The 24,618-nt window shown below is 36.8% G+C and overlaps 1 non-coding gene across 1 annotated transcript; it reads right to left on the minus strand.

Annotated features, from left to right (window-relative positions):
* Positions 1–9,710: 9,710 nt before the first annotated feature.
* Trnar-ucg (transfer RNA arginine (anticodon UCG)) lies at positions 9,711–9,783 on the minus strand. The gene has a single exon. It is a non-coding gene; the product is annotated as a tRNA-Arg (tRNA).
* Between the last annotated feature and the right edge of the window lie 14,835 nt (positions 9,784–24,618).

The raw sequence follows: 24,618 nt of genomic DNA on the forward strand, positions 1-24,618 counted from the left end.
CTTCACATCGAAGAGAAAAAGGAAAAGTAAAAAGAATAGTACGCGCTTCCACATTTGCGCTCTTCAGTTAGTAAATACATGAAAATTTCTCCTTTATCACGACCTTCCTATTCCATGTTCGAAAGCAATATGTTTTTAGTTAATGTGTTTTTAAATATTTTAGCGTGAATGGTTTAGTACATGGATAGCCGTCCACACTGTTGATGCTATGTTACACGCAACCTTACATTACACGTTACACTCGTCTGGACCCGGCTTAATGTAACACGAATTCTTCAGCGCGAGTGTTACATGTAATGCTCGTACTGCCGTCCACACGTAGAATTCGTGTTACATTACACGGTGGATTACATTACACGTTACACTCGTCTGGACCCGGCTTTACTTATCATTAACTTTTCAGCAATTTTGATAGCAAATATGAAATACAATTGGGTACCTACAGATTTAAGGACCCGGTGCCCCTAACAGGAGTGGCCACCAGTATGGTTTTACTGAGGTAAAAATCCCACACTCCCCAGTCTTTTATCCCCAGAAAGCTAAGCGCCAAATAATCAGCAATAGCACTTAGAATCATTCAAACTAGAAAGCAGTCAACCTTAAAGCTTAGATAGAGAATAAAGCAATAGATACACAGACTGACAGACATTTAAACATATTGAACTGTTACACTACTAATTCGCTATAAAACAGTCCACTAGGATCTGAAACTCCAGGCGACTGAAACAAGTGTGGCACTAAGTTTCTTGCTACATTTATTTCCACAGCCTCGAAAACTTGTTACGAAATACCGACCCAGAAGTTTGGTGTATCGTTTTACACTCCATTGCGCCATCTCTGCAACGTCATTAATCAATGTCAAAATACATTCGAGCAAACCCAGCAATGGAATGCACATAAAAAGAATTTGCTTCACATTTCGCTTTGGGCTGTTACAAGATTTCTCCTTTTTCACGTTTTTCCAGTGAAACGAAATATGTTTTTAGTTAATGTGTTTTTAAATACTTTTAGCGTGAATGGTGTTAGTACATGGATAGCTAAGTTTGTTTACTTTTTGGCTATGTTTAATACAAGGTTTACTCACGTAACTGTTTGACGAGGAACTCGATTAGTTTCAAGCCATCCTAGAGGCTCATATTCATGAGCAGCATTCCGCGACAATCGCCGCGTGTCGCGGAATGCTGCGTCAAACAGTTACGTGAGTAAGTCGATAAACATAATAATTAATTTAGCATGTCTCACGAAAGTTATAATAAAAAAAATATAAGGTTTGTTACATAAATCAACATTCACCAAAAACCTAAAAGTACTCAGATCGACTGCTACAGTTGTGTATTTTAAGCTCCTAAGGAGTACGAAGTATTATTTGATGGCTAGGAGATATTTTTAAAGGTCTAAATATGTTATTATTCATAGATACTCATAAATACTATACATTAAATAACTTCAACAATTTGTGGATCACACAAAGTGTTGTTTCCTGCGATATCGAACCCGCTGCGCAACAGCCGGTCACCCAGCCACTGCGCCAACCGTGCAGTATGAATGTATGCACTTATGCAGTACCTATGCAGGTGTCTATGTGATACCTCGCAACCAAAATGATCGCAAAAAAAATCTTAGCTCCAAAACCGCACATTTATTTTAATTACTCCCCCTCAAAGCCCTACATCACCCTTTCTATTAAAATTCTCACTGAATCTCTAATTCTGGAGGGTCGAAAGCCTCGCAGGGTTCAAAAAAAAGGTTGTATATTCACCCTAAACTCTTGAGCAGAAGGTATATAAGTAAAAAGAGTGATGATTTCTCAAAGGAATGTTTGCCAGGCGGGCTACGACGCACGACTTCACTTTTTGACAGGGATACCTTCACAGACGTGATAAGAATTATAGACGTGCGGTTTGGGATGCAAGGTGGGAGATTAAAGCGGTTTTAGATTGGGTTTAGTATAAAAAAAAATATTAGCTTTCGTCTATCATTCAATAATAGTACCAGCCCATAAACTAAAATTATCTGCTACATGAAATCATTTCAGTATAGGACACACATTTTTCAGTTATGTGGAATTTACTTATTCAGTATTATATCAGAAAATACCAGTATAGCGATTATAAATAAAATTGCACTTACTGCTACTAAAAGCTTCACACAATAAAATATCGCATTGCGTTTATAAACAAAAGATTAAACAATAAGAGAAAGAGTGAAGAAAAAATAATAATTTACTTTAATTTTCAGATTACTTGAGAGGAAAACCCTACACGACGTTACAAGAAGTGAACTCTTCATATCTATCTTCAATCAGTAGGGTATAGATCTCCGTTAATTCAAGCTAGTTTTATTGGTCCTGGGCTATTTCAATTTAGTATCTTCCTGCTAGTCTTTAGATGTAGAAATCGCTACACGCCCCTCCTATAACTCAAACCACTCTCGTTCTCAGTAGAATCCTGTGAGTTTTTCCGCACTGATGATTTTCAGCCAGATCTCTTGTTGATCCGAGAAAGGCGAATTTTTCGGCGATACGTGAATATACTCTTTAATATAATATTTGAGCAGACCTGCAGGTCCTTGGTTCCCCATCTAAAGACCCCAGCATGAAAAGATACCCCATATGTCAATTGTTTTTTCATGTATTTTCAACCGTATTCTCTTGTAGCAAAGATGATAATCAATTTGGCGAATGGGTGTAGTTTGATGTGCGTCTATGTACCTGATGGGCCGATTGTTAAAAGTAGTGTTTGTTTGGGATTCGTTACCAGAGATGTACATCAGCGTTTTTAGACGAATTTCTTTATATATTGTACCTAAGTATTTGAGGTAGAAATTTTCCCTTATTTTAGTTGAAATTTTGTGAGTCTAGTATTTATTTATTTATGTTGAGTAAATAAGCCAATAAAGGTATTTGTGAAACATTTTTGGAATTTTATTTTTCTTTTCTTTTATAATAGGTACTGTAAGTGGTCAGCGTTATTTTTAAAAATAATTCTGCTTTCTTTTAAGCTTCTTATAAGTAGGTAAAACTATTAATATTTTTATGCTAAAAATAAAGATGTTTTTGTAATAATAGTACTTAATGGATTATTTAATACTAAAAAGTATGGGTACATTATTACATTAATTTTGTCTATGACTTTGTTAAGGACGAACAGACGGATCACAGACTTATTAAAATTACTTATAAGACTTAATATACAACTGGGTATAAAGTGACGTTTTTATTATTTACTGATGAAAAAAAATTAAGTTATGTTTCGTCAAAGTCAAAGTCAAATCATTTATTTCAATTAAACCACAAATAGATACTTTTGAAATGTCAACAAATAAAGAAATTAATAATAGTCTGTCAGTCTGTCCGTCAGTGAAACTAGGTGCTCGTTCCAAAGTGTAGCTTCGAATAGATTGGAAAATAGCTTGATGACTACTGCTACTTGCTACTTAATCTAAAATTCAGAAACCACATTTTCCAATCTCAACAATCTTTGAAAACTAAAGAATTACTATGTAGAGTAAGCAAATCCGAATAATAAACGTAGGTATATGACGCGACATAAAGTCATAATCGTGGGTAGACGAGCTTCACGCAACGGCCGCCAGGGGGCCGACTGATGTATGCTACTATTGAAACACGAACTCATGTCGATGCGAAGCAATAGCATAGGTGGAGAAGATGAGAATGAGTTATGGATTAAAGTGTCATCATGCTTTTTAATTTGGAAATTGACCAGTTTCTTTGATCATAAATATCTATTTCGTTACGGGATCCAAGACAGTTATTAAGCTTTTTGGAACGCGCCGGACTTCACTATTCCGATGTTTACATGATTGTATTTACTTTATATCCTGGCTTAAAGGAGATGCACCTTTTAAACTTATAATAAGTACCATTAGACCATTAGAACGAGCGCCTAGCTTCACTGACGGACAGACTGACAGACTATTATTTATTTCTTTATTTTTTGACATTTCAAAAGTACCTATTTATCGTTTGAAATAATTGATTTGACTTCGACTTTGAGTTTGTATTGTCTTCAAGCCTAACGCTTTTTTTTTGAGGTGTGAAAATCATCCAATGACTTCTCTCGCCTTGGGCGAGGCGAGAGGGAGTATCAGACTCTTACTGACTAAAAACCACCCCGTTCCTATTCCTGCTTTTCGAGCTGCAGCCCCGGTAAACCCGCTAGGTAGTCCGCAGCTCCGGATCAGGCATCAGCCCTACTGGGCCTCATCTGTGGTGGTCTGATGGCTCTTTGTGTGCGCGCGGAACTCGACGCGCCGCACGCACGGGTCTGGCTCTGGTCGGACGGCGAGCTACCCTTACTCGCCGTCCGCAGGCCCGCACTTACGGTGGCCGGAGATCGTCTCGCGACGGCTGGGGCGTGAAACCCTTAGTAGGGGTGCCAGCAGAAGGTCATGTATCGCCGAAATTCCAGCAATATCGTGGAGCCGAGGTTGCGAGCTCTCCTTATGAATAAAATTATCTCCAGCCCCTGATAATGCACGGTTTATGGTGAAGCAATTATCTCTGGATGCTCTCCGTGAATTTCATAATCATCACGACTCGACTGTGTCTCTCTGAGGAGTCAACAGACGGTGTGAGTAGTGTAGTGAAGGTAATGTTTGTAGTTGTTCGATAAATGAAAAGTGTGTGATGATTAGTCTGTTTGTCAATCGTATATTTGTTTGTTAATGGATATCAGTGAAACTTACTTCATGCTTAATAATAACTTACACTTATATGTATTGTGCACTTATTTTTCCCATTATTATTATACAATCAAGACGTCCACTATCTCATATACACACCTCACATACATCCAATAACTTCCAGATTGGCTGGTTTTGCACGACTAGCATATATCATTCAGCGGCTCCATACGACCTTTGTCGGGTAAGAATATTCCTAATTCATAAAACCCGGTAAACGAGCAGGCGGATCACTTGATGGTAAGCAATCGCCGCTGCCTATGCACACCCGAAACACCATAGGCGTTACAAGTGCGTTACCGTCCTTTTGGGAGTTAGGAATTTAAGGGTTGTTGGGGAATCCGGGATTGGGAAGATTAGGAAGAATTAACCTCACTCACACAACGAAATATAACGCAATATATCGGTTTTCGATGTCATACTCCATTCTATTACAAAATAATACGCTCAATAGTTATATTTCAGTAGACACATACACAACAACTGGATCAAAAATCCAGTAAGTACCTTAAATGTAAACAAATCGTTCCGCCGGCTATTTATATTTACAGTTCCTCCCTGATATATGTTCACGGTCCAAATGTTACGATCATAGAATACGGATCAAATAATTTCGTGGAATATAATTCAAGTATTCAAGTACTCTGACTCGATATCAAGTAGTGAAGTACTTTGCTATTTCCATGCTGTGGTGGTATTTCAATGGGGTGGATTTGCATCGTGGATATTTTTTAAATTGAATGTTTATGTGTATGTCCATAAATGGATATGAAACTGCTTTTTTTAAAGGGGGAAAATCATCAAATGACTTCTTCCGTCTTGGGCGAGGCGAGAGGGAGTGTCAGACTCTCACTGACTAAAAACTACCTTCCTACTCCTGCTAGTTCGCAAATCCAGATCAGATATGAAACTGCTGGACTGATTTTGTTTGTGTATGAATAAATTATTTTAATGAAGTCTTAGATAGATCCAAATATGGACAATTATAATTATGTGTATCTTTTTGTTTGAGGGGTAAAATGATCCAATGACAATCCCGCTTTGGGCGAGGAGAGAGACAGTGACTCATAGTGACTAAAAACCACACCGTTTCTATTCCGGCTTCGAGCCGGAGTCAGAGCCCCAGTAACCGTTTAGGTTGTCCGTAGCTCCGGATATAATTATGCAAATCTGAAACTATATATTTCACACCCAAACCGTTTTTTACTGTAGGATAATATATTTTTTATTATTGTATTAAATCGAAATCGAAATAAAAAAGTAAACACATTTCTTCTTTTAAATATCTATCCGTTATTTATCATAGAGGGCCGGTTAACGCAAACTTGCCCGGTGATCCGTGTGCCGGTCAAAAGGCTCTCATATCCGGCCCGGTCCGGTCGAGCATATTATGACGGTGTGGAAAATTTTACGTAAATCAAATGGCGATGGCGGTCCACTTACCTTTTACGAGAAGTTTTTTTTTAAGTTTATTTTTTCATATTTCTTTTTTAATTGGGAACTTGATGTGCATTGATGGTGCTTTTGGTATACCTACATAGGTAACAACATTTGTGATTATGCAATTGGTTATTTGTAATAGGGGTTATTACAATCGGAAATCTCAATATTCTAAAAGTTAGCAGCATTATTATTTTTAGATTTAGTTTTGATTTAAAATCAGAGCTCCTAAGCCATACAAATGAATTCATGATTTAAGTATTTTTTTCTATTTTTTAGCAAAAATCAAATAAAAAAGTGGGATGTACTTATGTGATTTTCTACAAAAATAAACATTTCGCTTCAAACTTCAAAAAGAAAATAACAAATAAATAAAAAAATAACCAAAAATGTCTCAATTCTCGGTACCTACACAATGCAGCGACATGAACAAGGGAGAAACTACATTTTCCACATTTTATCGCGACAGCAAAAAATCCTGGTACACAAGCAACATTTGTTTACAAATAGCGCGAAATTTCTTTATATTTTCAAACCTTTTTTTCTGTAAATAATACCGAAGGATTTTTCTCTAAATATTCCTTATTTCTTAAAGTTTGTTATGAAGGGTGCGATCGCCCAAAGGGACGCTCGGTCTAATGTAAGATCTCGATTTTATACAGAAAAACTTTCGCCTCTAATTTTCGGTGTCGCATTTGAGATTTTTCGCTAGCACCGCTATTTTTGGCGAGCTAATTTATATGGTAATTCGATTTTTGTAGAAATTAATGTTAAGTACCATGGTTAAGTACCTATTTATGTTTTTGGTGATAAGAATGTTAAGAAATTAACTTGTTGGCAGTGATTTGAATGTTAAGAAATTAACTTGTTGGTGATAAGAATGTTAAGAAATTAACTTGTTGGCAGTTGCTGGCAGTGATTCGACCTACAGAGACCTGAGTCATGAGACTCAGACTGCCGTCTGGCCAAGTCGATTAGTCGGCTATCACCAGAGAAATATTAAATTTATTACATTATCTTTAGCTATCATTGACAGCCCCAAGATCATAGGGGCGCCTTAATCGTTGTTGAAAATAGGAACATTTTTATTTCAAACCGATTTGTCAATTTAATTTTGAAAAATAGCTTCACTAGTAGACTGACTGACAGACAGTCCACACTAAGCTATTTATTATAGACATTTTTTAATTTAATAATATTTGATTTGACGTTCAAAGCAGCCTGCCTGGTGTGTTTGAAACAAATAATTTTGACTTTGAATTAGAACACTGAAAGCATAACTAGCTGTATATAAACCTCCCTGAACCTCATCCTACTTTCCCCCTCTCACCCCCAGGTTCCTTATAAAAAATCATCTCAATATATTTGTAAAAAGCTCCTCGGTTATCGTTTCACCAATAAACGTCCTCGCCTACTTCGCCATCAATTTTCTAATCGTGCCATTTCTCAACTCCTAGTTGATACGGAAAAAATTGCTCAGCGCCACAGACTAGAATACCTCCATACAATTTTATTGGCACACTGCGCTTCAGTCAGACATTTTGTTAAGAATATTTTTGGTGATAAAGTTTTAGAGGCCCTTCGGTTTCCAAGTTGAAAACTGTTTGCATAATATATCTCCTCAGTTTTCTATAAGCTGACGTCATTTGTGAGGATCATAGTTTTCTTATAAGTAGATGGGAAGCGATAGAATATACTTTAGGAGTCTATTGAATAATATTTAAGCGGTTTTATTTTAACTAGGTATGTAAGTTAAATCTAAACTCTGTATCCTTAGGACAAGTTTGCTTTACGTTTAAAGTAATCGAAACGTAAGCACGTTCGGTTCTTTGATTTGCCGGTTCGAATGAAACAACCAATCAGACCGTCCGAAGCAATCGAAGCTGAGACTCCTTGTCCGGCAGTCACACTTGCGACCACTCGATCAACGAGGTGATGTTGTACCTATAAACCTATGTCCTATTTTCAACATTGACGCAGTCACCAGCACAGTTAGTTTTACATAAACTCATAGACGTATCAATAGCCTATTCTCTTATTTGACGTTTTTAATCTAAAAACTTGTTGAATTAAATCGAAATACTCGTCTGAAGCTGATTGAATTTTAATCTTCGTTTAACATCCATTGTCCTACTGACTGAATAGAAAAAAAAATTGAAAAAATAAGCCTAAGTACCTAAGTAAAATTCAATTCAATTCGCTGTCTCTTTCATAACTAACATTGTTGAGGTAATACCAAATTTTTTTTTTTGGGAAAACGGCTACTAATGTTAACATTATTTATTTCAAATAAACCGGGAAGGCACTTTTTTTAAGTCAAAGCAAAAATTACATCTTCGTAGCATAGCTACATACATATCTGGTAGACTGCCTAGTGGGTTACCGGGGCTCCGGCTCGAAAAGCAGAAGTAAGACCGGAGTGGTTTTTAGTCAGTAAGAGTCTGACCACAAAATGAAAGACTGACACTCCCTCTCGCCTCGCCCAAGGCGGGAGAAGTTAATGGATGATTCTTTCTCTTTAAAAAAAGCAATATTTCCCGTTTAAAAACTTCAATAAAACATGTAAAACTGTAAGTTAAATGCATGTAGCAGTCTGTCTGCCCACCCCGTCTGGCGCGGATATAACGGCCCGGATATGAGATGCCCTTTGACCGGCCAACTTATATCCTGGCTGTGAATGTGTGTGTGTGTGTTGAAAGTTGTGTTACTGTGTTGTAAGTTAAACGTATTTTTTTTAAAGGTGTTTTAGGTTTATTATAATAATACATTTACCTTATGTATTAATATAGGTTTTAGTAATCTTTAGTGGCGTAGTATTTTTTCCCTAATACCTATTAGGTTTTACATTTTTATAATTATTATGTAACTTTGATTGAAGATTGACTTTCTTAGGTATACCAGTGGAGCAAGCTTATGACCAGTGAGTAGGTATCGGTTAAATAGTTTGCAAACTAACGAACTCGCAAATATCTATGTAAAAATGAAAACCCGCATCACAGAATACTACACGCACCAAGTAAACGCCCTTAACAAATTACTGCTAATGTTACCTGCTCACTGTTTTTGTGCTAGATTAATCATAGTGCCTACTAAATATTATTCATATCACAATAATTACGTGCACTGTTATATTTTAAACTCCATTTCCAAGGTTTATAGAGTAAACAAAAAATGTTTACTGTGTTATCTTTCGTATTTGAAGTTAGCGCCATCTAGTGTTATAACGTAGAACTACTTGTACTAAGCACTACTTGTACCAAACGCTAGCATTCGAAGTAGTTTTGAAAAAAATCTCTAGATGGCAGTTAAATATTTTATTATTTTTAACATTAAGTTAGAAGAAATAAGTTTAGTAATTATAATATCTTATTGAAATACTTTTAAAGAGAAACATAATTTTATTGAAATTAGTACGTAGTCCAGTCAGGTGTGTAATCAAATAGGCAGATAAACACAACAACAGCGTAAACAATAAAATATATAGGAATTCATTAGGTAAAAATATACTAATTTAATTTTTTCACAATATTAAAAGAGAAAAATTATCAAAAACAAAAAGATGATTTCGACCGTGACAGGACTCGAACCTGCAATCTTCGGATCCGAAGTCCGACGCCTTATCCATTAGGCCACACGGTCCTTGCATATCTCGGTCAAAATTATTCATCACATTCACATTTTAATCGATTTGTATATTTTATCTTTGATTGAAAACATTTTTCTTTTGAATAAAATTGAGAAATTATTTATTTTAAATCATTTTACATTGAAATAGAGTTCTCTTTTGATTACTCTTTGTTAAATATTTGGCCGGACACTGATTGTTATTGAGTTGAATTATGGTGCTACAAAACAAAGTAAATAGATAGGTAATAATCACAAATATAAATTAAAATTATATATAAGAAACATAGAAAAATAAACAAAACAAAATGCAAATAGAAATAAATTCATGACTTCATGACTCATGAGGAGTACATATTCACAATCTGTGAAACTCCACTGATCAACGACAGGGCTCCTCCACATTAGAGTTATCCAAATTGTGCTCAATACAATTTATAAAGATCTATGTTTATCAGAAAGCACTATGGCCTATTCTGTATTAAATGTGTGTAGTTAGCGGTTCCACACCCACGGGAAGAGCAGAGTAGGTGTTTGTGACCAAAACTACCATTCCTAATATTCCCCATAATGTACCGAAGTACCTATCAATATACAATAATATTTCTGTGGTACCTGTTAATAATATATTTTTATATAAATACCTATATTTATTTTTTTTACGTTTGATGGGTCGACGTTTGACCGCTATCTCGCCTATGGTCACTTTAATCACTTTTTTTATTTTGTTTCGACATTTTATTTGCGTTTTTTATTTTTTTTTATTAAATTGCTTAAAGATAATTGCATTACTTAAACAAAAAAAATAATTCACTGTATTCTGTGACTGAGGTATGTCAGTGATGAATTGAGGATTTCAGTTTAATATTTTTTACTCGTAGGTAGCACCTACAATATAACATAAATAATAAAGTAATAACAATAACAAAGTGTGTAATAGAATCAAGCAATAGAATATTGAATTCTAGTGTCTACGAAATCCATAATGATAAGGTTCCTCTAATAGGTTGAGTACAACGCCATCTACAATATTTTATTGAAATATTTCGCTTCATGGTTTACTAATGACTGTCAAACATAAACGAGTCATAATGTCGCGCGTGAATTGTTTCATTAGTTCTTCGTCAGAAAGACAGATGGCGCTGATTGGTTTTGCAACTATATAACAGATGGCGCTGTGTGAGCAATTTTACATCGTATAGATATTTTGTTCCAACAAACATTATGAAACTGATATTTTAATATTTACTAGCAAACTCGGCGAACTCCGTTTCGCCACCAATGATTTTCCTTGAATTTTTCCTGAATTTTCTTTGCTATAAACCTCACGGAGCCCGAGACCTTTCCAACGAATGCAAAACCGTGGAAATCGGTTCGTGCGTTCTGAAGTTATAGCGTCAGGAAGGAAAACACGACTTATTTTTATATTATAGATTATAAAAATTATTTATAAATAGTAAAAAAAAACCTTAAATTGTTGAAATTTCTTATCAAACAGTAAAATAAATCTCCAAAATGTGTAAATTATAATCTGTTTATTAATCGGTTTAGGTCTTAGGTACCTACTTATGATACCACAACGATTTATCCATATCTCCGAATGCCTATTTCCTATTAAAAACATCTCACTCATACTAGCAACATCTTACCAGGACCAAATAGGTATACTTCGGGCCAAAATCATTAGGTGCCTCCATGCCATTGGCTTGGCACCGCCAGTCCGCCAGTCCGCCATGAGTGGCAATTTGCCAGTTACTGGAACACTCAGCGGAATGTGTTTGCCCCTTAGTACCGTGCCCTCGACATTTAACGACAACTTGCCAATTTTACCATTCTCGAGTGCCGTCCGTTTATTTGGCTTGCAGTGTATTTAAGTAGATTAGGTAATAAGAATGATACTTATGTTTAGATTTTATTAGCTTTTGTACCTACTACGTCGATGATTTTTAGATTTTATTAGCTTCCTTACCTACTGTGTCGATGAATGGTCATTTTTTTTGTCATGTCTAGGTAGTCAGGTAGTTGTTTGAGGTTTAGACTTTTGGAAGCTCGAAATACTAAAACCACTGTTTCTACTTACCTTCTTTGAACTAGGATTCAGTAACCATGAACGGACCATATTATCTAATAGGTAACTGATCCTAATTGAAAATCTAGGGATAAGGATACCTACCTTGATTTTTGACATTAGTTGGTTTGTTTCAAATAATTTGATCGATCTGAAAATTTGGATTAATTTCGGTCGTAAGACAATGAATTTAGACGTCGTAGGTAATAGACAAAATATTGACTTTGTGGCCTAGTCACATGGTATGAAGAACTCGACCCGGAGCTGCGGACTACCTACCTAGCGGGTTACCAAGGCTCCAACTCAAAAAGCAGGAATAGGAACGGGTGGTTTTTTAGTCAGTAAGAGTCTGACACTTTTTCTTGCCGCTGGGCTATTCTCATCTCAAAATAAATGGTACTTATAAACAAACTATCTTGGATACTTGGACAGATAGGTACTGTTACGAAATTACTTAATCAGACACGTTTACCTACCTAAACATACATAGTTGCCTTATTTATCAAAACTTAAAATCAGGTAGGAACATGTTCCTAATTGATAAATTATTGCCTAATTACACAACAAACCAATTAAAAGAAACCCACTCATGGGTTATAAATTACATGAGCCGCGTATCTGCCATCGAAATGTAACAACTGGCTACCAAACTCCAATACACCCAGTCGTTAACTGAAAAAAATTAAACCAACCTTTCTTCCAAACCAAAACTCACCCTAACCCATACAAAATAAAGCTCCAACTCCCCTGACGATAAAACAAACGCATTAAAAAAAATACTATTTATAGAGAGCTGTCAATTTAATTCCGATCAAATTCCGGTCGATTAAAAGCATCTGTTCTTTCGCTGCACATGAAAAGCGACTCTATTTTTTGTTCACTAAAGTAGTGTATCACTTGCATGCACTCCCAAGTGTGGATCTTGATATTTTTTCCTAAACATTGTTGACCGCGGGTGGCCTACACACGGCCGTTTTCTCATCCAATCACAATCTTTGTATTTGAGATGAAACAAAGCCGCCTTTGTTGTGGGCGTGGCTTTCTTTGTTCCCCACAATGGGATGACAGTTGGTCCCTTTGTGTTCATTGTGTGGGGTATTGTTCGTGCATTGTGTGGTTGGCAGACAGAGTCGGGGGGCGGGGCGAGGTTGATATGTGCTGAAAAATCGGTTTTACCTAAAGCAAGGAAGTTTTGATTGGTGTGATGAAAGAGTGCCTTGGGAGGTGTTTGTGTAAAACTGAGGAGGATAGTTAATGATCCGGTGTGGGTGGCACTCCTATGTAACGATGTAACAGAATGTCGTGGGTGATATGTCAAAATAAATGGTTCCAATGAAGTTACTTAATGTATATTTGTGAGTCCAACTATGTGAGACATTTAATAGATATAGGTAGATGGACAAAATAAAATTTTAACGTACAAGATAGATCCTGTTGTCCTGTTATCCCAAATGTTTTAAAACTCCTTGCTAAAAACGAATCGATGAGTCCGATCATAGCTTCCTGAGTTTCTAACTAAAATTGCTCTAGAATGAAAAGCTACCTACCAGGTCGAAACGTTTTCATCGGCTTAGTAAAGGACAAGTGTATCGGCAACCCTCATCTAAGAAGGTCAAAAAGAAAATAACTTTATACCGGAGGCCCAATTATCCCCCTTCCCAATTTTCCCAATCCCAATTCCCCAAGAGGCCGGCAACGCACTTGTAACGCCTCTGGTGTTTCAGATGTCCATGGGCGGCGACGATTGCTTACCATCAGGTGATCTAAATTAGAATAGCAGAAATTCTTAGAGCGTTAAACAACATTGACACAACATCCACATTTTCCTAACACCTCAACCATTTCCTTTCTAACCTAACAAATCAAAAATCTCCATAGATATCTACATCTTCCTTCAAATCTTTCAAAACCCTAAAAAGCACTATTAAAGCAATAAAAGTGTCGTGTGTGTAGTGAGTGTAGTGAGTGAAATGAGTATGGAGTGTCAAGCAGACAATGTTATCGATCGTACATCGCGCGGCGACACAACGACACTACGAAACCAAGCGATATGGGATTCAAATTGTATTGTAAAGTAACCTAGTTGGGAATAATGGCAAAGGTTTTAAATATTTGTGTTTTAATTGTAAACGTATTGTATTGTAATGTGTGATGATCAAGAAGCAAATACAAAGAGATGTCTTAACTGGATTTATCTTTAACATAATGCTTGACTCTTTATAGGGAATGTGAGACGTCTACTATTTTCCAACATTGCTCTCTATTTTCAAACATGCAGTCCCATTCTACAAACACTTATTCCAATAGGGATGATAAAGGGGTATGAAAATTTAAAATCCACATTAATTTAAAGTCCGTCAGTTAAGCAAAGAAAAGATATTAGACACAGAATATCAGATAAATACCTTATTTAAATAAAAATATCTGACAGCAAAAAAAGCAAAGCTATCTTATTACCTACCTACTATGAAAATTCCTTTAGCACTTTCTTTCGTAGACAAACACAAGAAATACTTACTTATTTAAATGGTTCCACGCATCAAACCTTTTCTGGAAGTCGGAAACCACATCACCGTGCATCACAAGAAAGAAAGAACCATCTTCTTACTGCGACCAACATGGAACAGAAAATGTCCCCGAAAATTCTCCCCAAAGAGTTTCCACTATAATCCTTTTTAAATCAATCGGGGTAGGTAGCATTGAGTTTCACTCATGTGGAGAGGTACAAAATATTAATAATGCAAGAGCCTACACGCTTCGCCGTTTATGGGGTAGCGTCACCATAGTGTATGGGGTAACAGCACCACAGTGTATGGGGCTGTATGGGGTATTGTGACGTGTTCAATGGGTATTACCCTATGACAAGAGTACACCTGTGTTGTTGTGTATTGATTATTTTGAATTTTGGCTGTCTGTTTCCGTGTGACTGAGGGGTTTAAGCTTTAAGAGTAGGTTACCTATGGTTAGGTAATGGATCTAATTTTATTACTAGAATGTTCCATGATTAAATGACTGAACGGTGTTCTATAATGAGATGCGGTTTTGTTTCGGTTCTTGGTTAGGTTTTTTTTAGGGGATTTTCTGAGGCATTTGCAAAAGCTTGGCGTGATGCCTTGCTAGGCTTTACCTAGTTTTTATATGTGGAGTTTTATCTAGTGTATGGCAATTAGAACCATTCCCTATACCTATAGGTACACCTAATGAGGCTCATTACATTACTGGTATATGATAGTGATAGTGCATGTCGCTCAAAATATTAGCACCGTAAGGTGTTGTTTTGAGGTAGGTTATAATTAACAGGAACAATAAAAACCTTCCATATTTCTATCCATGGTCCTGAAATTAAAATAATCAAAAATATAATATTACCATTCACAATTTCAATATACACAACATGACAAAACTCTGCCTTCCCAATCAAGCTAGAAAGCCGAGTCCAGTCCACTTTTATAAGCCGTGGCCTCACGAGGCCGGCCTCAATGGGACGGACGTCTGGACGGATTACCTTTAGAGGATCAATAGATACTTAGATACTAGTAATATTATTATCTTTCTAGTCTGTACAGGTATATTATTATTTGCTTGTCTTCTTGTTCATTGTTGGGAAAGAAAAGTAACTTTTGTTTGGGCATAGGTTTCTTCCATTACCTAGGACTATCGGGCTACCAGGGTTGAACTCTTCAGTTCCATAGAACAACCACAGAACAGATTTCTCTATTCTGTGATAGCTATTTTCCAATTTACGAAATTTTTAAATCTTAATTGATCTTAACTGATGACTTGTTATTAGCTGACAGTCCAATTTCTGTTCCTAATCTGTTGGCTTTTAGATGTAACTTAAATAAATAAATAAATTGTGAATCATCCTTCTAACGTAATTGTGGATCATTCAAAGAATTGTTCCATGTGATGGTGTTCTTACGATCTGTCCCAAGTAACATCGCTTGCAAAGGGATTTTTTTTAAGGGGCTAGAGAGGAGTGTCAGTCTCTTACTGACTAAAAACCACCCCGTTTCTAGCTTGTCGAGCCGGAGCCCCGCTAAACTCGCTAGGTAGTCTGCAGCTCCGGATTTGCTAAGGGATACTCCCTTTAAATCGCAGTCTGGTGCACTGTAGACATGTGTGATGCATTCCCTTGTCTAGCAGGCTGATATCACTTATCAGTGGTATTAATTTAGCCAAGCTGCGGTACATATAGCTTGCCTCGGATTTGCTCAACAAAGCGACGCCTAACGCGTCTCAGGGGGGCGCACTGTGCTGTTGTGGCTATGGTGTTCGTGAAATGGGAGACAATTTGGAATGAATTTTATTTCGTGTACATTGAGGGTTTTAACAAGGCTGGCGATACAGGTACTGGGAAGAATATTTTTTGTTAATAATGGGAAGACTTTAATGGAAACTTGAGTTTATAATTTTTAATTATATGTTTGAAATCGCCAACCAACATTGAGCAAACGCGGTGATTAATGCTGAAACCTTCTCAATGTGAGAAAAGGCTTTTTGGTCAGCAATGGCCACCTATAGGTTGTTGATGATGCTATTCTTTAACTTCACTGTCAGTTCAAAGTTTCGAAGTGAGCTCGATCGCATTTTCGTCCGTCGTTGGTCAAGAATATTATCATAACCATGAACACGACACACGACGACGGACCGCGACCAAATTCACTTCTATTCTTCGAATCAAAAGTTACATATTAGCCTAGCATCTGCCACGCAATACCCAAATTTTACTACACCCAGGACTTATCCCACCCACCACGTGGTGTACTGGCGACAGTAGCGGGGAGACCGTGCCCGTCTGGCGCACAATAGCGTCGCGTAATAATATAATCGTCTGCCGCCACTTGCCATTAATTAAATTTAAAATTTTCATTGCTACGCCATCGCTGTTTCAACGTCTTATTATTTATGTGTGGAATGTGATCAATATTACAATTAATTTATGGGCTTAGGTACGAGTAGATGCTTGTGTGGAATTGTTTTGTGAAACTTAATTACTAAATTGATGTAGGTATGTGTGGTGAGTAATTATGCCTATGTTTTGTAAGATGATGATGAATGTTTTGTTTCTTAACAAAAATTAGACGGGATGTGTCGTGGGTGCGTTGCCAAACATACAAGTTCACAATTTCAGCAACTTGTGGATCACACAAAGAGTTGCTCCGTGCGGGAATTGAAGCCGCTATACGTTGCGTGGTAGCCAGTTGTCCAGCCACCGCGCCAACCGTGCAGAAAATGGTCTCGGAAAAAAGCTAGCATGATAAATGAATTAACTATGGAGTCCTATGTGTAGATAAGTTGTATATAGGTGGGCATGATTTATATTTTTCAAGTATACTTTAAGTTACCAGTATACTTTTGAAGACTAAAATATTGTACTAACATATTATCAGACATAAGTACAAAGATATTAGTATGTTTTCATTTTAAAATTATCTATAGAAAGCCATGTAATTTCTGCATGTAAGTTGTAACCTTTAGGTAACAAAGACATATTAGTCATTCATTATGGTATGCCTAATACCTAAAGTACAAATATTACAAAAAAAACAACATCCACAATTCACACTCAACCCACACAAACATGCTACAATCAATCTTTCATAAAATATAAAAAATACAACCGATCATTTACATCAATGGGCAAGTTTATAGGTTAGAAAAAAACATGGCGGCGCGGTACCTAAAGAGGTGCATTGACAAACAGCCAACCGTTTGGCTAATCATTGGGTGTAAGGGCGCAACTTTATAACTAGCACCTGCGTCTTTATATCATACTATAAATATATCGAAAAAACAACCCCCTTTTGTAAAGAAAGGAAGTGATAAAAAACCTTTTGGAACTGACACCATAAACCTTCTTGCGTCTTGACTTTATTTTTTTAATTTTCATTCATTCATAAAGCGCGCGTTCGTTGTGGAATTCGCGTTCGATATTTTGAATTTGATTTTGTTGGACGATGGTTTTTAGTTTTTTTTTTTTTTTTGTTTTCTTTTTTGTATCTAAATCGCCTCGATGACGATGACATTATTTGCTGGTGGATTTATTTATATCTGTGCATTCATTATGGGTATTTACCAATCAAGTACAAATATTGTATGTCTTTTCAAATACCTAAAGTACAAATATTACCTAAAAAAAACAACCGCGAAACATCCACGGAATTCTGCGACTCAACCCACACAAACATGCTACAATCAATCTTTCATAAAATATAAAAAATACAACCGATCATTTACATCAATGGGCAAGTTTATAGGTTAGAAAAAAACATGGCGGCGCGGTCTAAAGACCTAAAGAGGTGCATTGACAAACAGCCAACCGTTTGGCTAATCATTGGGTGTAAGGGCGCAACTTCGATTCAACTAGAAACCTGGGCGGTGCTGCAGTCTCTCCAGCGGTGCCACATCGACTATAAATATATCGAGGTTTTGAAGTGTTTGTATAACAACGCCACCATGCGCATCCGACTCCAGGAAGAGACTACGAGGCCAATCCAGTTGCGGAAGGGCGTGAGACAGGGAAACGTTATATCTCCAAAACTGTTCACGAACGCACTGGAGGACGTTTTTAAGCTTCTTGGACTGGAGCGGACGCGGCATCAACATTAATTTTTAATTTTCATTCATTCATAAAGCGCGCGTTCGTTGTGGAATTCGCGTTCGATATTTTGAATTTGTCAAATGTCCATGTTGCACCTATACCGGTTGTCGTTGGGAACGATATACTCGAAGTTGTAGACCACTACACATACCTGGGTCAGATCATCCTTTTGTGTCTAAATCGCCTCGATGACGATGACATTATTTGTTGGTGGGTTTATTTATATCTGTGCTTGTCGTGATCTGTTTTGTATTGGCTTTTATTGCAATCAATTTGTAAGAAAAACGAATAAATTCCAAATAGACCTATATCCTCACATGGACACAAATACTTTGCTGTTTAAAAAGACAACTGCAAAACATTAAATTAAGAATTGTATGCACTTTCCTATTTATTAAAGTAAAGTACCCGCCTAAGTAGGTAGGTATAGTAAATGGCGAGCACCGAAACAAAAAAAAAAATCCGTCTTTAAACACTCAAACTACATCAAGAAATAACTAGGACACCATATAGGCAAAAGGCTAAAACCACAGTAAATTACCCATGAATCTCTACGCCATGATCTATCAAAACCTCCCATAAATAGGAGCGCAGTATCTATCACCGGCAACAATAACATTTCAACAAGCCAAGTACTTAATTATAAAAAAGCCGTAGCACCTTCGCTCAGGATGCCACAAGGACATTTAGTTACGGTTGGGAACAACATAAAAACCCCATGGGATCCACGAATTCTTGCCCACTGTCCCATCAATGAAGGTTTTTTTATAGGCAACTGATAAAATGGAATCGATTTTCTGAAGTGTAAAAGATGATTGTGATCCAAGATCGAAGATGAAAACTTTTTAAACGTTTTGTGTTAGTAAGTGGGAATTGAAATAATCAGTAACCCTTAGTATGAGTTTGCTTTACGTTTAAAGTAATCGAAACGAGACCGCGTTCGGAGCTCTGATTGGTTGGTTTATTCGAGTTGGTAAACTGGTACTAAGGGTGATTTCAGTTTTTACAGAGGCAGTCACTCGATACAATACTATGACTATGAGTGACTATTTGTTGGAAGTATGTTTTAATCTAAAAATACAGTGCTTTTGTTTGGATTGTGTTTCAACAGTTTTTGAATACTGTATTTTTTCCGTAGAAACCTATAGTTGGCTTTCTGATGTTATTCTGCCACTATTTGTTTGCTATATTGTGTAGCTGTTCTGTTGCAGTCCTTCAATCAGAACAAAATAAAACATAAAGGTACGTAGAATTACGAAAATTGGCAGATATATTATTGAGAACACTGTTATTTGCTGCAAACCTTTGAGATTAGATTCAACACAATAACACATCGCCTGAAGAAAAACCCTGAAATCATTTTGCTATCTCAAAATCTATGCACACCAGCCATACAGTTCTACTCCTATAGAAACTAGAACTCTTTAAATCAACAACATGTTTGATTCAACACATATATACAGACATAGCAAATTAGGCCAGAAATCCCCGCCCAAAAATCAGCATAAACATTCCCCACCCACCCTCAATCCTTCCACCTCCTACGTACAACAGCACAAGAAAAAACACTGATACCTATACTATACATAATTTTTTAATAAATCCTACAGCCAATTAGATGAAGTTCAGTACAATTGTCGCCGCAGAACTTTGATTGGCCCCACTTGGGCCCAGTACACAGTCCAATTATGTTGAATAGAGGCCAATTCAACGCTACCAAGTTTTATTGTGGTGTACTGAATCCGGCGTCAGAGCCAGGCCAGGGCTCAATAGGCCAATAATTAAAACCGACGAGATCGGCTTCTTCGTTCGAGAGATTTCGATTTTTAATTAAATTCTGTTTTGTTTTTAGTTCGCGTTGTTGTTCAATGATTTATTGTTTTTTGGTTTTAGTTTTTAGTTTGTGCTTGATTTGGTGGTGGGTTAATGTTGTATTAGGGAATGTTATAGTCAGTTTTTCAGCTAACCAACAGGGGAAATTTGAAAAATGGTTATTCCACTTGCAAGATTATTTTTCAGCTTTAGCCCACACTAGGATTTTCTCCTGTGTCATGGGTGCGTACATGAAACGAAAACAAATTTGTTCGACCATAGGAATCCTGTTCAGATTTTCCTAGTAAAATAAAATGAAACACTCTACCCAATTCTCCATTTATCATTTCTTTTGTTACTATGTCATATACAATACCATGTTTTCCAGTTATTTTGTAACTTTTACAAAGCGCCAGTGAATTGTCGGCTTTAACAGTAATGTGCAAACCCGATACAAATATTTCAATAGTCGGGTCTTCATTCTGGGTTGGTATTATTCTATTGAATCTGTATGAACAGTTCCTAAAATTCTTCAATTGGAATTGGTAAAACAAAAACATTGACTGTCTCTTTATCAGTGGTTGTCAACTGGTGGTGCGTCGATCACCAGTACAGAAAGTCAAATATCGTGAGCAAAACCACTGAGAGGAGCTACTGCGAGAAGCAACCGATTTTAATAATACAAAAGTCACAATATATAAAAAGTAGTAGTAATAGTATGGTCCTTAACCAAGAAAAGGTTGCGAACCCCAGCACTAGCTGATTTTGATGGGATGCCAACCAATCGCATCTACATATTACTCCTGGAGCTGCGGACTGCCTAATGGGTTACCGGGGCTCCGGCTTGAAAAGCGGGAGTAGGAACGGGGTGGTTTTTAGACAGTAAGAGTCTGACGGGAAAAGTCATTGGATGATTTTCCCCCACAAAAAACTTAATATTACTATTATTTTGCTTCTTGAATAAATCCTTTATCAAACTATAATACTCACTTCAGTCTTGAAACACCAAGTATGGTATCATGGTAACCCATCCATAGAACAACTATAGAAATTGTAGCTTAACCTCAAGACCAGATTGGAAATTGGCCCATTCGATTGTGACTTAGCCACGAACTCCTCACAATATTGAATGCAGTACAATTCTAGTATACAAGTGTATAGCTACTACAGACACACACAAAAGGGTTGGTCTGACATTAGATTCAGGATTGCTATATGAAAATAGACCTTGATGTAGGATAGATAAGATTGCTTCTACATTGGTGTGTCTCCGTTCAATATTGTTACGCATGAATATCGTAGGTGGGTAATTTCAGGAGTACAAAAATATGCTTCGAATTGGATTATTCTGTTGGAAGAATAGTTGGTTCTTGTTATAGTGTATCACGTATCGTGAAAATGTGAATGAAGGTATTATTTTCATTTTTAAGGTGGTGACACAGTAGGTTTTAGTATAATATCGTGAACGTGGGTGCATTTACAAATACATTACCTTACATATAAGTAACATCAAAGTTGTTCCGTGCGGGAATCGGACCCACAACGCGATGAAACGCAGCCTTTAATTGTGAAAGAGCCAGCGGGCCTGATCGGAGTGATACCATGGTTTCACAGTACAGCGTGAAATACCGCTTGCGTTGTGAAAGTGAGGTTATCGGAGGCGCCATTACCAATCTTCCCACTTCCGATTCCCCGACAACCCTTAAATTCCTAACCCGCAGAAGGCCGGCACCGCACTCGTTACGCTTTTGAGTTTGGGTGTCGATGGACGGCGGCGATTGCTTACCATCAGGTGATCCGTCTGCTCATTTGCCGGCTTATATCATAAAAAAGCCTGTTGGCCAACCACTGGGCCACGTAGAGTAGTAGATGGACAAAGTACTGATCTGTTTTAATCAATCATTTAACCAATACCTAACTCTTATACAAAGTTCCTCAAAACAGAAAAACAAAAATGTCACGATTGATACCTACAACGACATCAAAAAAGGGGGATATGTAATTTAAATACTCAGAGGCGTGATAAGGAGTTTCGTAATTAAATACTTTTGTGGCAGTGATAACATCTGTCTGTCTGTCTGTGTGTGGGAGATAGTGTGGATATACTGACAATGTGTGGTGGTATTGTGGCGGTATAATGAACGGGGGAGGGTAACAATGCGATGACTTGATAGCGAATTTAAATTCGTCAGTGTTTTGGCTGTGAATGATATGGTAGCTCGTATGAGTAGAGTGCTTTAACAATAGGTACAGTTATAGTAATGTAACATTTAGGTACCGATTTAACTCGAACTTAAGTAGTGCCTAGATGATGTTACACACATCACATCAACGACCTATATGTGACCACTGCTGACCAAAGGCATCTTCTCGCACGGAGAAGGTTTGAGCATTATTTACCAAGCTTGCTTAATGCGGATTTGTGATTTTATACTTAATTAGATATTATAAACTCATATTTGCTCACGATGTTTTAGTGGTATCTTAATCATTTTACAAACTGTATATAACTCGGAAATAGCCACATTGGTCCTTTGCCATTAATAGGTTTCGAACCTGCACCTTCGTGCTTGGGAAGCGGGCGTCCTAAACCTCTGGCCCACAAGACATTTTACGCAACACAAGTCACTGTGAAATACTTTGTGATGACTTCAGTAAGTAAATAAACAGCTGTAAAAATAAGACACCCAAAAGCGCCAGTGGCGCCATCCAATACGAAACAAAAAAATCTTAATTGTAACTGCCATTCATAAGTCCATTTCCTTTTTATCACATAACAATACATCGTCGAAATGAAAAACAGAATTCTCCTCACAGAACCGAATTTCCCCCACACGAAAAAAAGATTGAAAATGAAAAAAAAAATACAAACAATGGACACGTCAATACTTGATATCACTCATAATCAATAAGAATCTTAGAGGGGCAATCTTTAACGTATAAAAAGAGGGTTTTTTAAAGTCCTTAGAGGGTAGTACAAAGGATGTTTTTCAGAGTGACAGAGGGGCGTCCACAATACATGTCAGACGCCACGTAAATTATGTGTTTGTACGAAAAGTTGTAGCAAGTTTCGTCTCCATAGATTTATTGTGTTTCTTGTTTAAAATATGCAAGAAGGTTGGCGGATGCCGGGAGATTCATATCTACCTATTTGGCGCTGTTCTAGGTAAGTAAATAATTGTGGGTTATAACATTTTTATTTACCTATGAATATCTACCAAAGCAACTGTTTTAGGTAAGTAAATGAATGCGGGTTATGCTTTTTAACCGACTTCAAAGTAAAAGGCATTATAGGAGGTTCTCAATTGACCGTACTTTTTTTTTAGAAGATTAGTTGAAAATTGAACCTAATTTTACTTTATGTTTAGATTGACTATTAGAAATCTTTAGATCAGGAAATGATCAGCATAAGCAGCTGAATAACACCTAATTGCTCGTTGAAAAAGTCTAACATTATTCTACCGTTAGTAAAAACGACTTCAGCACAAAACGCCTCACACAACTCAGTTAATAAATACATACTTAATCTCCCCACAGTGGCTCATAATTTTTGCATACAATTTCTAATTCACACAACAATAATAACAAACCGAAATCATTATCGCGCGCCGCCGCCCTCTATTCAAAATACGATCAAATTTGACAGGTCGCTGTCAAAATCCGATAAAGTTTAAAACGCACGCGCCGACACGTGCCGTTTTGACATTTGACATGTCGGGAACTGTCAAATATTAGAATAGAGAACGGCAGGCCAAGTTATTGTTTCTTAAATTGACTTTTGACCATAACTACGTATTGGTGGTGACACAGAAATATTAAAAACTATTATTATATCTATGGGTGGTGACGTGAACGTTGTTAGTATTGAATTGAAACTGTTAATGTTTGTACCAATTTCACACTTGTTTGTTTATTAAGTAAGGGATGTTATATCTTTAACCTGGTAGTATGACCTTATTGTCCAGTATTTTTTTATATTTTTTCTCCAATTTTTCCACCTTGGCTGTCCCCACTCCTGCTTTTCCCCGCTAGGTAGTCCGTAGCTCCGGATCAGATTGCTCCCAAGTAGGTAAGTACTCAAGCAGTGTTTTTACGTTTTGACATACATATTTTGAATATGTAAACTAACAAAATAGGACTTACCCAACCATCTATTTAAGCTATTTCTTACTTGTCTTCGTGCATTTGAAACACATCTTGATTGCTATTTCACTTTTTGCACCCACACTGTCAATCAACTATTTCATAGATATCTTAAAAAATATCAATGAATAATAGTTGAGTTAACAAAGTAATACCATATCTAACAAAAACTATTTTTATTATTCCACTACAAAAAGGAAAGGAACTAGAAAATTTCTAGGAA

The sequence above is a fragment of the Spodoptera frugiperda genome, chromosome 1, assembly GCF_023101765.2.
Source record: "Spodoptera frugiperda isolate SF20-4 chromosome 1, AGI-APGP_CSIRO_Sfru_2.0, whole genome shotgun sequence".
NCBI lineage: Eukaryota > Metazoa > Arthropoda > Insecta > Lepidoptera > Noctuidae > Spodoptera > Spodoptera frugiperda.